Source organism: Pezoporus wallicus, unplaced genomic scaffold, assembly GCF_028554395.1.
Source record: "Pezoporus wallicus isolate ANWC-B61680 ecotype Strahan unplaced genomic scaffold, APGP_CSIRO_Pwel_v1 scaffold_6362, whole genome shotgun sequence".
NCBI classification, from domain to species: domain Eukaryota; kingdom Metazoa; phylum Chordata; class Aves; order Psittaciformes; family Psittacidae; genus Pezoporus; species Pezoporus wallicus.
The window spans coordinates 5,753,898-5,766,448 of NW_026637663.1; the positions used below are offsets into that span (position 1 = coordinate 5,753,898).

Sequence of the window (12,551 nt, forward strand, 5' to 3'; positions counted from 1 at the left end):
GATAGACAGTACATTGTGGAAACACTACCTGCATTATTTAAAGTAGTCTTTAAGGATATGTGGGATTTCTTGTACTGGTGATACTAAAGTTCCTTACAACTCAGTAAGAAATATCTTTCATTGACTAATAAATGGTTAAAACAACAAAAAAGAGCCAGTTCAACTAGCCATTCACATAACAGCCACTGGACACAGTGTTATATATTTTTGAAACTCGTATGCATTCACGCATAGGCTTAGGGATAATATGGGCTTACCTTTGTTTTGGTTATACAATTTCAAAACAGTTTTGAACTGAATTGCTCTTTCCTCAGTAATTTCTCAACGCAATGGGCACTTGCTGCTAACCTCTTCTTGGCAGCAATCTCACCATGTTTCCTTTTATTAGATCCAAATTTAGTGTCCTTCAATGGGAATTTTCCTACAGTTATGTGATCATACCAATGATAAGATAGCTGTTTTCTGTGTCGCGATTTTGAAGATGCTATTGTTCAAGCTGGATAATGCCAATCAATGCAAACTAAATCCTGGCATGTTTCTAGACATTTGCATTACTCTTTTCTAGACTTTTCTTATTTCCTCTGTGATTATATTTTCAGGGGGTTTTGCTTGTGTTTTCTTTCTTTTCACCCCCCCCCCCTTTTTTTTTAATAGTACCACATTAGCATTGTTCTAATTACTTTACAGCGCATATTTTCTAAACTACTGGTACTTGGTCTCTCAAATCTTAGTGAAGTAAATGCTAATAGCTTCTGCTAATCATGCTGCCCCTCCTTCTTTGCTGTGAAAACAAAATTAGCCTGACATTCACTTTCCTCGCTCCTCTTCTGTAGCCATTGTAGCAAACAATAATGGCTTGAAGAGACAAAAGGAGGGAAGAGGTAGAAAAGCTATCTGAAAAATTCACGTCTCTGGAAAGTGGAAGACACACTTGAGAACTACAGCATGGAGGTTTAGCAAATACAGGTTGGAAAATTCAAGAAGAACATGCATACACATATCTGATGCTGGCAGCTACCAAATGGGTCACAATGGGTATGCAGCTGCCCTAAGCCTTCAATGACCATTGTCTAACCAGATCGAACCCTTTATGTGGGAAATGCATGCCTTACTAACACTTCCAGAAGTATCTTTTCCACTGTGTTACCTCTAAATCAGCAGGTATATAATACATTGTTTTCATATATATTAAATACTGACTGTGGAATTCATATCCAGCTGAGTTTGAACTCTTTTAAACACTTTGAGACAGTTGTCTGCTGAAGCTAATATGGACTGGCTATGCAGACAACTCACTTTTAGTAGCTCAAATTTACTATTTACAATTTCTTTGTGTGGAAAAACACCGATTTATTTTTTTTCCCCCTCACCTATTATCAGACTCCATATCATACTTTTAGGAGGATCATGAAGCCACACTGAATGTCTTCCAGTCATTGGCATGTTGCAAAACGTTGCTCTCAACTTCAAACATAGACGATTTGGTCTTCTTCAGTGCTTTTACTTGCCTCTCAAACCTAGCACATTTTCTTATGATATTGTGGCTGAAAATGAAGAGTGGCTCTGAAGCTCATACAAGCAGATTGTAGAGATACTCCATGTCAGCTCTGATTACTAGATACTTCAGGGAATCTGCATATCCTTCTTGGGTAGTTTGGAGGCAAACTCCATGCCCTTAATGGCAGCTTTGCTTTTTAGAGTTCTTTGGCAGGCAAACCCCACAAACAGCTCTTCCAAAATATTAAAAATTATTGAGATAATTAAAAGCTAATAGATTTTAGCTTAAGGGGTTGCAAAGAATAGCCTGTCATTGTTGAGACAGCCCTGTAATAGAGCACCTTGTTAATCAGAGATGATTCACAGATGACTTGCAATAGATTCTGGTAGTTCTGAATAGCAAGGATATTTTCATATTGAGCTCTTTTCTACTCGGGAGTAATGAAGCCTTGACTTTAATTAAAAGGAAGCTCCTTTATTTTTAAGCTTGTAGGTCCAAGCAACACTGAAGTACAGAAAATTAGCATGTCTTTTAGTAATTTTCCATATGTAGAGCTTTGCACTTTAAGGTTTTGCTTTCATAATGTTCCCTACCAAAGGGCATCTCAGCACCTGAATAGCAACTGTCAGTGAGAAGGCAGTCTTATTGCCACTTAAATGGAGAAACGACGAGGTGGGAAACTGTTTGCACAAGGCCTCCCAGCAAGTCTGTGACAGAGTTAAGAACAGAACTGTGTCCATCTTAAATACAAGGTCAGTCCCTTAGAACTGCATGCCTCGTCAGATAAAGCCATCTGCTTCACTTGATGGGCAACTGCTGTTTTAGCTCATGAATACAGTGGTACAGTTGGACATTACAACACCCTATTGCTACTGATAGAGGTGGTCCTATGCTCTGTCACCTTCCCTCTTCCTTTCCCGTAGTACTTTCTCTTGCCTTTTGCTGGGGAGGCTCCAGGGGATAGCTCCAAGGAGCAGAGGAGGCACCCTACATACATACACAATTTTTCAACTAGTTTAGCTCCTAAACTGCCCCCTGACAGTTTGGATGAGCTTCACAACCTGAGCAAAGGGAGATGACAAGAGCATGCAGGAGCAAGATGGCCAGTCTGTGCCCTTCCAGGGCCGCTGGCCATGAGATGGGCTTAGCTATAACACCAAACAGGACCTTACCAGGCATGGCATTTGCATACCTTAACAACACCATCTTAGTGGTGGTGCGCTCTCCTCTCCCTGCTGAAGCCATAACCACTGGTGGGGGTTGTGATGGCTGCATGCTTAGTGCAGCTTACTTTGGATTTTAGGGGGACAGATGGCAACATGGCAGCCAAGGGCTGTCTGGAATGGTGACCCAGCTGTCTTGCTGACATGCAAATATCACTAAGGTAGACAGCCCAGGGCCTGATCTCTCCTTTATGGCAGCAGGCTACACACCAGGTCTCTCCATAAGTAGGGACACCTCTGAAGGTTGCTCCCTGAAGCTGAGAAATCCCTTGCCACAACAGATTCTCCATACATGATTAATAAATACCACACTAAACTTTGAGATCTTAACTAACTTAACAGGATTGATTGCGCATACATAAACCTTTAGATATAAACCACTGACTAAGTCTGGGACTAGGAGCGGACCCAGCTGCACCTAGGTTAACTCTGAGAACTGTAGAAAGCAAGGGGTCCTTTCTGAACATCATGACTCAATGGGAGGGTCTCCCTGACAGTTTTGTCCAACCCTGTCCTCTACACAGTAAATAATCAAGTGTACCTTTCCATTGAATCTTCTTAAACAATTGCGGTATTTAGCATTGAACTTTCTTAACTCACTACTTCATAAAGTATGTTGTTCCTTCTCTCTTACAACTGAAATGCATGACTGCAAAACACCTTTCGTCTTTTTAGCATATATTTTACCTGTAGCCAGGTCCCCACTTTAAACAGAATTGAGAATAGGCCTTGACCAATGATGGGGATGTAGTGTTTCGGTTTAGAGCTGTCTAAGGCCTATTCTAAGTTTTCCATGGGAAATACAAGCTTGTGCAGCACACAGGGTAGTCACGTGGCTAATGCCATTAACTAGTAGTGGCTCCCTGTCGCTGATGACCCCAGCATGAAGGCTAAGGGTGCCACATTTCTGCCTAGGATTCCCTATAGTAAATATGTATATTTGCCTATGTACAGTGTTTGTTTGCATACTGGAAACTCGGATCACTTACACAATTCACTGTGGGTGTGTTGTGCTTACGCAGGGTGAAAGCCTGGAGCAAGGCTTACACACACACAGAGACTAAGACCATTAACAAACTTTTATCCATTCTGTCACCATCTCTATTTACCCATGAGCCTGGGAAACTTCAAAACATTTCTGAACTCCGGGACTGGGAAGCTTTGAAACGTGACATAGGGTGACATTAATTACTGCATTCCAAACACCTGATGAGAAACTATTAATTTACTGATACAGGCAATGACACCTCCTTCTCCTCTTTTTGAAAAGAGGGAGTGAAGAAGGACAAGCTGCATTCAGCAACAGGCATTAGCTGTCTTTCTATTAAATAGATTTGCAGGATTCAATATTGTGAATTATTAGAAAAATGGTAATAATGCAATTGAATTGATAGAAAACCCAAAGAAATGCCCAAATCGAATACCTCTCAGTCTCCACATCCAACAGATAGAGTATGCTGGGGTTAATCCCTCCAGAAAGAGAAGAGTACGTATAACAGATGCAAATATTTAGCCTTTTTGCTTCTCATTTAAGACTCATGTCAAGTCATCTCTTCAGAGAAGAAGCATGTGTCCTAGATAAGCATTAAGCACATATTAGGTGCTTGACTAGTGCAAAATAACAGTGCAAATATCAATAATTACTTCACCTTAATTTCAGGAACTGAAACATTTTGTATACTATAGAAATAGCTAATCAAAGTGTGGACAAGCACAGTTAAAGAAAATGAAACCTTTAATTATTTTAAATACAGGAAAACAGCAGATTATTTAATAATCACATGCTCCAACAATTTGCATTTCATATAGCTGGCTTCATTGTAAATCTAATAACATGATGTTAAATATAACAGCACAAACTTTCTTCACTCACCACAATAGCTGCTGATTATGCTTTCAGATGGTTTTTTTTTTTTTGACTAACCCATTGATGTGAGTTTTATCAGATCCCAAATTAAAGAATATATTAATTTACAGCCAACTGACTAATTCAGGGAAGTCTTAAGATAATGAAAGCATGCTTGTTTGAATATTACAAACAGCAAAATTATCACAGTATTTTTCATTTATCTAGGAAAGATTTTTCACTGCTTCACAATTCTTCACAACTTTTTCGCAATTCTTCACTTTCAACTGAAGAATTCCATTTTCAGGGAAAAGTTCATGTGCCCACCTCCCCCACAAATCCCAGTGGTTATGGGTTTGTGTGTTGTCCTTTAAAAAGCATTTTTCCTAACAGAACCTTCCCCAAGAGTTTAAATACAAATTGTAACTGACAATTCAGCTTCATTAGAAACATGCCTCCAAACGCACTATAAAGAAATCAAAATGCTACCAAAATCTATGAGATTGAATGAATCAAAAGCATGCATCTTCAGAATTAGCTCTGTATTCTGTGCTCCAAGTACACTGCCAGCTGGACAGAGTTATGCCACGTAGATAACTTTGTGAACAGTCTATCTGAAATCAGTCTCCTAGTGCAGCGGAAGGGCATTCCCTGAACATGAATCAGCGGACCAGCAAGGGGAGCAGGGGAGCAGTAACATCACTCCTTTTGTTTCTGAACAATCAGCACAGCACATTTCACTCCGTGGAAAGCTATGCACAAATACACCCTTTTCACCTGCAATCTCAAAAGGCCTGCTGTGTCCAGAATGTGAGTTAAAGCAACATAACTTCTGTTTCAGGTTTTCACTGTTCTCAAATCAGACTTTCACTTAAACCAAATCTGCCAACAGCAGTCTCTAAAATATTCCCTTCACTGAAATGACAATTCCATTTGAAGCATTTTTCCCTCTGCTCCATAAACTGGAGAAGTTTGACATATGTTAACTACTGGACTTAACCTTGACAAATGACCATGATGGAATGCATTAACATATTCGTAGCTCAGAAAACAAGGTATAAGCTTGCAGAGAGAGAAGAGATAAGGGGTGTTCAGGGTAAGTTACACTTGTGTTCAGAAGTTAAAGAGTCCTCCTGGAAGCCAGTGCTTCCAGGAATGCTTGGAAGCCAAGTCGCTGTGCAAGGGTTCTAGCTTCCTTGCAGTTTTAAGAATTTTTATGAATAAAAAAAAAAAATAAATCAAAACTGATCACAGAAAACAAACACCAGGAGGTTTTCCTCCATTCTTTACATACTTACCATCATAATTATAAGTAATTCAACCATCCTCAAATATTTATAAACTGTTTTATTAGATTGCTAATCCCAGTGAGGATTATCACTCACTCAAACTGATTTCTTCCAAATGACACAGCTATGAGGAGCTACCCAGCAGCTCAAGCACTTGGGCTTTCTGCTAGAGAAGCATTCAGGAGAGCAGATTTTCTATTAGCTACTTATAAAGCATTACAGTGCTTTATTTTCATTATTGATTTTACTCTGTTTAGCTTTTGGCATCTCAGGGAGGGAACAGGAGAATAGCAAAGAAGAAGGGTTGCAGAGAGAGGAAGAATTAACTGGAAAGGCAGGCAACTTGAGGGTTGTTAAAATTTGTGCCACTGTTTTTTGCTCCAGAATGAAACTGCAGATTTTCATTTTAAGAAAGATTTAAACAGAAATTCATAAAGAGTGATGAGTACAAGCATGTTTACACAGAATGTCATTATATAATACTGTAGCCTGTCTTTGACAAGAAACCCGAGAACTGGTTACAAAGTATCTCTCTTCCCATACTATTTACTGTTGTTACTATAATAATTTCCTAGTAAGGAAAACAAATGTAAAATTTGTTCTTACAGAGTAACACAGGTGACCTCATAACACTTACGAAATAGAGCAAAATGTTCCACATGAATCTTTGCAGGACTGAGTCCTGTAATGCTGTGATTTATTTCTAATTCCTAAAACAGTATGCAGATGACACGGCAGAATTACATACACATCATCTGAAATGACACCTGAGCTTTTACAAAGACACTCAGAATCAAAACAGGGTTAGTACTCAGTTCCCTATTATCAGATCTCACAGATTTACGTGCCTCCCTGCTTGCAAATTTAGGAGACAATCCTGAATTATACTTACCCATATTGCACCTTAATTTTTATGCAGAAAAAAATTGCATGGAAAGGCAATGAGCTGTGTGATGGTCAGGGAAGATGGCCTGTAAGTGCCTTCATAAAATTCACTTGCTATGTGCATCACAAAGCACTTTTTAGCACCTCCCAGGTTTACCCCCTTTCCTAATCAAAGCTGCTTTACAAGTATTAGCCATGGTTATGGTTCAGGGGAGGGTAATAGATGACTTCAGGAACGACTGAGCAAATTCACAGTACCACCTAAGTATCTCATTAAAATAACATAGGGATGAGCATTATAATTAATAGAATCATTACCATTTAACTATAACCTCCCTTGATCTGCCCTGTCGGGAAAAAAAATAAAAAGACATAAAATGGGATAAAAATATAGTTTGCAACAACTTGTACCTCCTTCTCCCCATCCATATCACCAGAAGGAAGGAAACGGGCCACAGTGCAAATAGGTGTAGTCACAGCACTTAAAGATATTTCTCTCTTTTCTACTTGACTCCTGGAAATGAAAACTGACCCATTTATAAGATTTTGATCAGTTTTTCTGCTACATTATTAATTCCCACAGCTGTGACACAACATTTGGTCCTATGTTGGGCCAAGAAAGATTGAACTGCTTAGCTGCCTTCTGTGCCTTTGAAAAGGTTATAATCTTAAAAGAGAATTTGTCTTGAAAAAGTTTTTTTCCCTAATTATTCAGAAATCTAATGGAGGATCCTCTCTTAGGAGTGTGAGACTGCATAATGTATCTGAAGGGGGCCTTTAAGGATGCTGGGGAGAGACTCTTCATTAGGGACTGTAGTGGTAGGACAAGGGGTAATGGGTTCAAACTTAAACAAGGGAAGTTTAGATTGGATACAAGGAAGAAGTTCTGTACTGTAAGGGTGGTGAGGCACTGGAACGGGTTGCCCAAGGGAAACTGTGAATGCTCCATCCCTGATGGTGTTCAAGGCCAGGTTGTGCAGAGCCTTGGGTGACATGGTTTAGTGTGAGGTGTCCCTGCCCATGAAGATGCCCTAGCTGATCTTAAGGTCCTTTCCAACCCTAACTATTCTATGATTCTATGAATTCACTTCCCAAGTTTCATCTAAAGGGGAAGTCTAAAAAAAATGCAACAGAGCCAAGACTTAAGTTATTAACTGCAGACATTTAAAGGAGTAAAGAGATGTGTGAGTATTATGGATCAATAGATTAAAATCTAATGCAGGCATACCATAAAGGCTGCATTTTGATTTTGAACAGAAATGTTTGGAGATATGCCTTATTCAGATGATGAATACTGGTAAAGACTGATAGCATCTCTAAAACATTATAATTACTTTATACATTTGTCCAACATGTGTTTAAAAACTTGTATATAGTTTTTGTATATATTTTGCTATCTGACCCTCACCCTTTTTTTTAAACCCCAGATGACAGTGATATTGTTACCTTGAAAAAACTGTGTGAAATGAAATTCCCACCACTGAATCAGATTCATCACCTTGGGCTATGTTCTACATTATGCCAAATACCTACCAAAGTTACACTGATACAAAATAAGTTATTTTGCATATTACTAGGGTTTATTCATACTAATATGACATCATCATTGTTTCATAGTAATGAAAACTCTCAAAAAAAGGAAATAATATAATACAATTGTATTATAATTTGTGTAGGGAATGCATGCTCATTTACTCTTACCTTCATCTTAAAAAATACAATAATCACAAATGGTGTTAATATGAGCTGTTAATAATGCACTTTGTATTCAAACAGGCTCACAGGCAAAATCAAACCAAAGAGAGAAAAAGAATACTTTAAACATCTGTGTCACAATTAGACTGAGGTCAGACTCTCCAGAAATGATGAGTTTTGGGGTAAGGCAAAGCAGAGAAAGCTTTGGCCTCACCAGAGCCCTTGGCATAAAGTCATTAGTGACTGAAAAAGAAGAGTTTGGTGGAACAATGTCTACATTTGACTCTGCGCATGCTTGCCTATCTTGTTCAGCTGCAGGTGATGAGGTGTGACAGCCAGACCACAGCAGGGATACCAAGACATGGAAGCTGCTTCTCTGTTTTTTAAACCTATTTACAGCTGGCCAGGCTCCTGCTTTCGCCAGCCTCTGCTTCCAGGTCCTGTTTTCAGTGACACTAAATTCTATCAAATAGTATCAAAGCAGAAACAGTTCCAGAGCACATGAAATACAGAAAAAAGCTGGGACCGCACTTCTGCCAGTACCATGATCTATATCCACCACCTTGACCTCATGAAAGAACACACTACACAGCTTAGTCCTACTTCTAAAGGGCTATGAGGTCACAGAGGAACAAATACGCAAGTCAAGGGGAATGTACCACAATTGCCACAACCTCCCTGCAGAGCCTCAGGACCCATGTGAGCTGTGTTCCCAGCCATCAGCTCCAGGTAGGGGGATCTGCCCCGCCTTGCCTTGGAAATATCACCACATGCTGTAATTTGGTACCGTGTAAGGCCCAAGCAAAATTTAATCCAAGTTGATTTTCTCCAAAAGATGAATATAGAATAATCTTCTCTGATGGCAGGAAATAAATTGCTGGTACTCCAGATATATTTCACCATTCAGAGCCTTGTCATTTAATGACTGAATCAGAGGTGACATGGCTGGCAGAACAGGGAGCTCATTAACATCCATCAACATGTGGTATACAATATGCTAACTTCATATTTGTCATGTGTACCCCATCTCAGTCATGCTCCTTTAGTACTAGTCAGCTAATGAAAAGTACAGCAGTTTGAATATTTTGACAGAGAAAGAAATGATGCAGTGAATTAAGCTGGCAGTGGCAGCAATGCAGAGCCACTGAATGAGGAGGAAGAAAATTGTGCTGGCCCACACAGTAATGATGGTTAGAGGTGAAAGTAAGTTGCCCAAACACCAGTGCTTTGTTGGGAGTTCTCATGACCTCACAAGGATGATAGCAGTGACCCTCTCTGAAAACCAGGAGGTGTGACCCAACACTGCAGAAACTGCTTCAGTTTACTCACTGTCACCTTTTTTTTCCCCTCAATGCAACTGAAAGAGAATAATGCCCTCTTAACTTTAAAAAAAAAATTTCTACTGGAAAGAAACTTACTCCAGAACTTGGCTGGGTCAGGCAGCATGTATTACCTAACAACTTGTAGAAGTCTTCAGGTGGCTATAAAGTCCAGACAGCACCTACCACATACCTGGCAGAGCTCCAGAAATATTTTACAAGACAGATGTTGGGCTCCTTGGGACTCCACAACCTTACTCAAGATAAGACTATTTATGGTGTGCAACAGGTCCAGGGACCTGGAGCTTTTGACATTACTTATTTTGGGTCATTTATTCTCACTGCATTGGATTCAGCTTGCTCAGCAAACCTATCACAACTCCAGTGCTAGCCAGCTGACCTTATGCTGTTATTAGGAATGTTTTCGATCTGCATGGAACAGTGCAAGGGTACAAAGCAAGAATAGACTGTGTAAGTGATAACCAAGACCTATACTAAAATGTATTACACACTATATTATATTGTAACACGAAGCCAAGACCTATAACTTTTTAGCTGGAAAAAGTGGAAAAAATATAATGCTAGCTGATGGCATCTGACATCTTTAAATTTCATTCTCAAGCATAATCAAACCAGCTTCTCTCCACAGCAAGAAGAAATTCTAGGACAATCTACAATTTGGCAATTTTGGGCATGTTCAGTCTTTACTATTTCTAATACAATGAAAATAATAGCCTAAACCAAAGTTTGCCTTAAGGATTCTGATCACTTCTTCAAAGAAATCAAACAATGAAGGAAATAACTCCTAAGTCCTTAAACATACACTGAAAAGGCATTTTAAAATCATCTGTCTGGAGAGTTTCAAGTGGCTTCCATACTGTGCATTATCATGAAGTGATTTCTCCTTTATTTACTTCCTCTGACACCAAGGCAAATTAAAAAATGCAAAGTCAATTTAGAGAGCTCAGGTTGTGAATAACATTGGGCATTACAGTCAAAATGAAGATTTGCTGCTTAGGAAGCAGGGAAATATGGTGTTTTGTCTGGGTCATGTAGCGGTTCACAGCAATCACCCTATCCACAGTGACCTGCAGATGACTGCACAGCATGCATTAGAACAAGCACTAATGGAAATGGCCTTCTCATCTGAGAATAACGAGAGCTGACTGGTCCAATGCATTGCAATTGGCTGTCAGTGCCAGAACAATACATGGAGCTTAGAAGTAAATCCAGTGTTGTGGCTTGATGCTTAATACAAAGAAGTGGTGCCTGCATTACAGCAAAAGTCCTCTCCCTCTGCCAGCTACTTTATTCACAAACTATAAATGTGGACAGGCACTATTACTAGTAAGTAGTAAGCACACTGCTAGAGATGTAATATTTATGAAAGTAGTGGTATTTAGAATAGAATTTAGACTTCCTTTTAAAAATGTGGCTCTAGAGAGCTAAAAAGTGACTCTGACAAGAGCACTTTGAAAACTTTTGCCACTGAACAATGATTTTTTTTTTTAAATTTTATTTTAAACCTGAAAAAGATTAAAATAAGTATTTTCTGGAACTTGCTTTACAGTTTTAAACAGTGAAAAATGGATCTCACATAGCCGGTAATCTAAATGTACACTGGGCTGAAATATCCATACATTTTGCTGTCATCCCTCTAACGCTGATATACATAATCAATTTAGAAATCCACTGTGCAGATTAAATACAACATGTTAAACAGTTCTTCCTGGGTTTATTTGGAAAACAACAGCCAATTTTCAGAACTAAACACTATGATGTTTATAAAGAAAAGGCAGGTTGCAAAGACAGTCAAGCTTCCTTTCTTAACTAATGTTTACAAAGTTGGGGGTGGAATGGAAATTCGACAGTTTTGAGGGTAAGTTTTACTAAGAAGAAACACAGATAACACCAAAAAAAGCCCAGAAATTCACACTGCAAATACCAACTCACTGGATTGTCCTGCCCTTATACAGAAGTAAACAGCTATCAGGTGCGCCCTTATTCTCTAGCATGTGTTTCTTGCAGGCTGGGTCAATGCAAGGTAGAAAGCAGCTCACGGTGGCACTTGCTGCTATTCTCCGGCAGAGATTAGTGGGAAAAGGACCAGGAATGGATGGTGACTGAAGACGGTTTGAAGCAATTTCCATACTTTCCACAGAAAGGAAAAACCTTTCCTAGGAGCCTGTCTAAACTGCAAAAAGACGGTGATACACTTTGAATTGAGCTCAAAATTACAACTCCCTTGACTACTTCTGAAGATGCAAGCTGCCTTTTCACATAACTGAGAATTTTTTAATCTAATCCCTAGCACACATATGTTGAGTGCAATATCTAAGAAAGTATAGGCTCTTTCATTTCCTGAGGCTGCTGCCTCTTCCCGCAGACCCTGTACAACCTCCCTTGCACCTGGGGAAAAACAGCAAGAATACACACAATGGAAGTCTCCAAGCCATCAAGTGCAATCTGTAGACCAGCTAGCTGCAGTGTAGGCTATCCCCAAACTCACATGTACCACATCTGGTGGTACTGAGGAGAGCTAGGGAGGTGCCCTAGGAAGGAGGGTGGAGGTAGCAATTGTTCATGTATGTACAAAACCATCTGAATAGGGAAGGGTGGATATTGTTTTCCTGTTGGCTTTCTAAGATCATCAAGACTATTCTTTACGATCAGTCTGCAAAAAAACCCTAGCAAAAACTACAAAATCCTATTCACTGAGCGGTCTCCCTCCCACCACAATTCTGAAAGTCTGTTCCCAAAACAAGACAGAAGCTGAACAGTCTTTACCAGTTTGTC

General features: G+C 39.5%; 1 protein-coding gene across 4 annotated transcripts in view; it reads right to left on the reverse strand.

Moving 5' to 3' along the window:
• The window catches only part of RPS6KA2 (ribosomal protein S6 kinase A2), a 294,149-nt gene that overhangs the window by 177,193 nt on the left and 104,405 nt on the right, over positions 1 to 12,551 (reverse strand). The window lies entirely within an intron of this gene.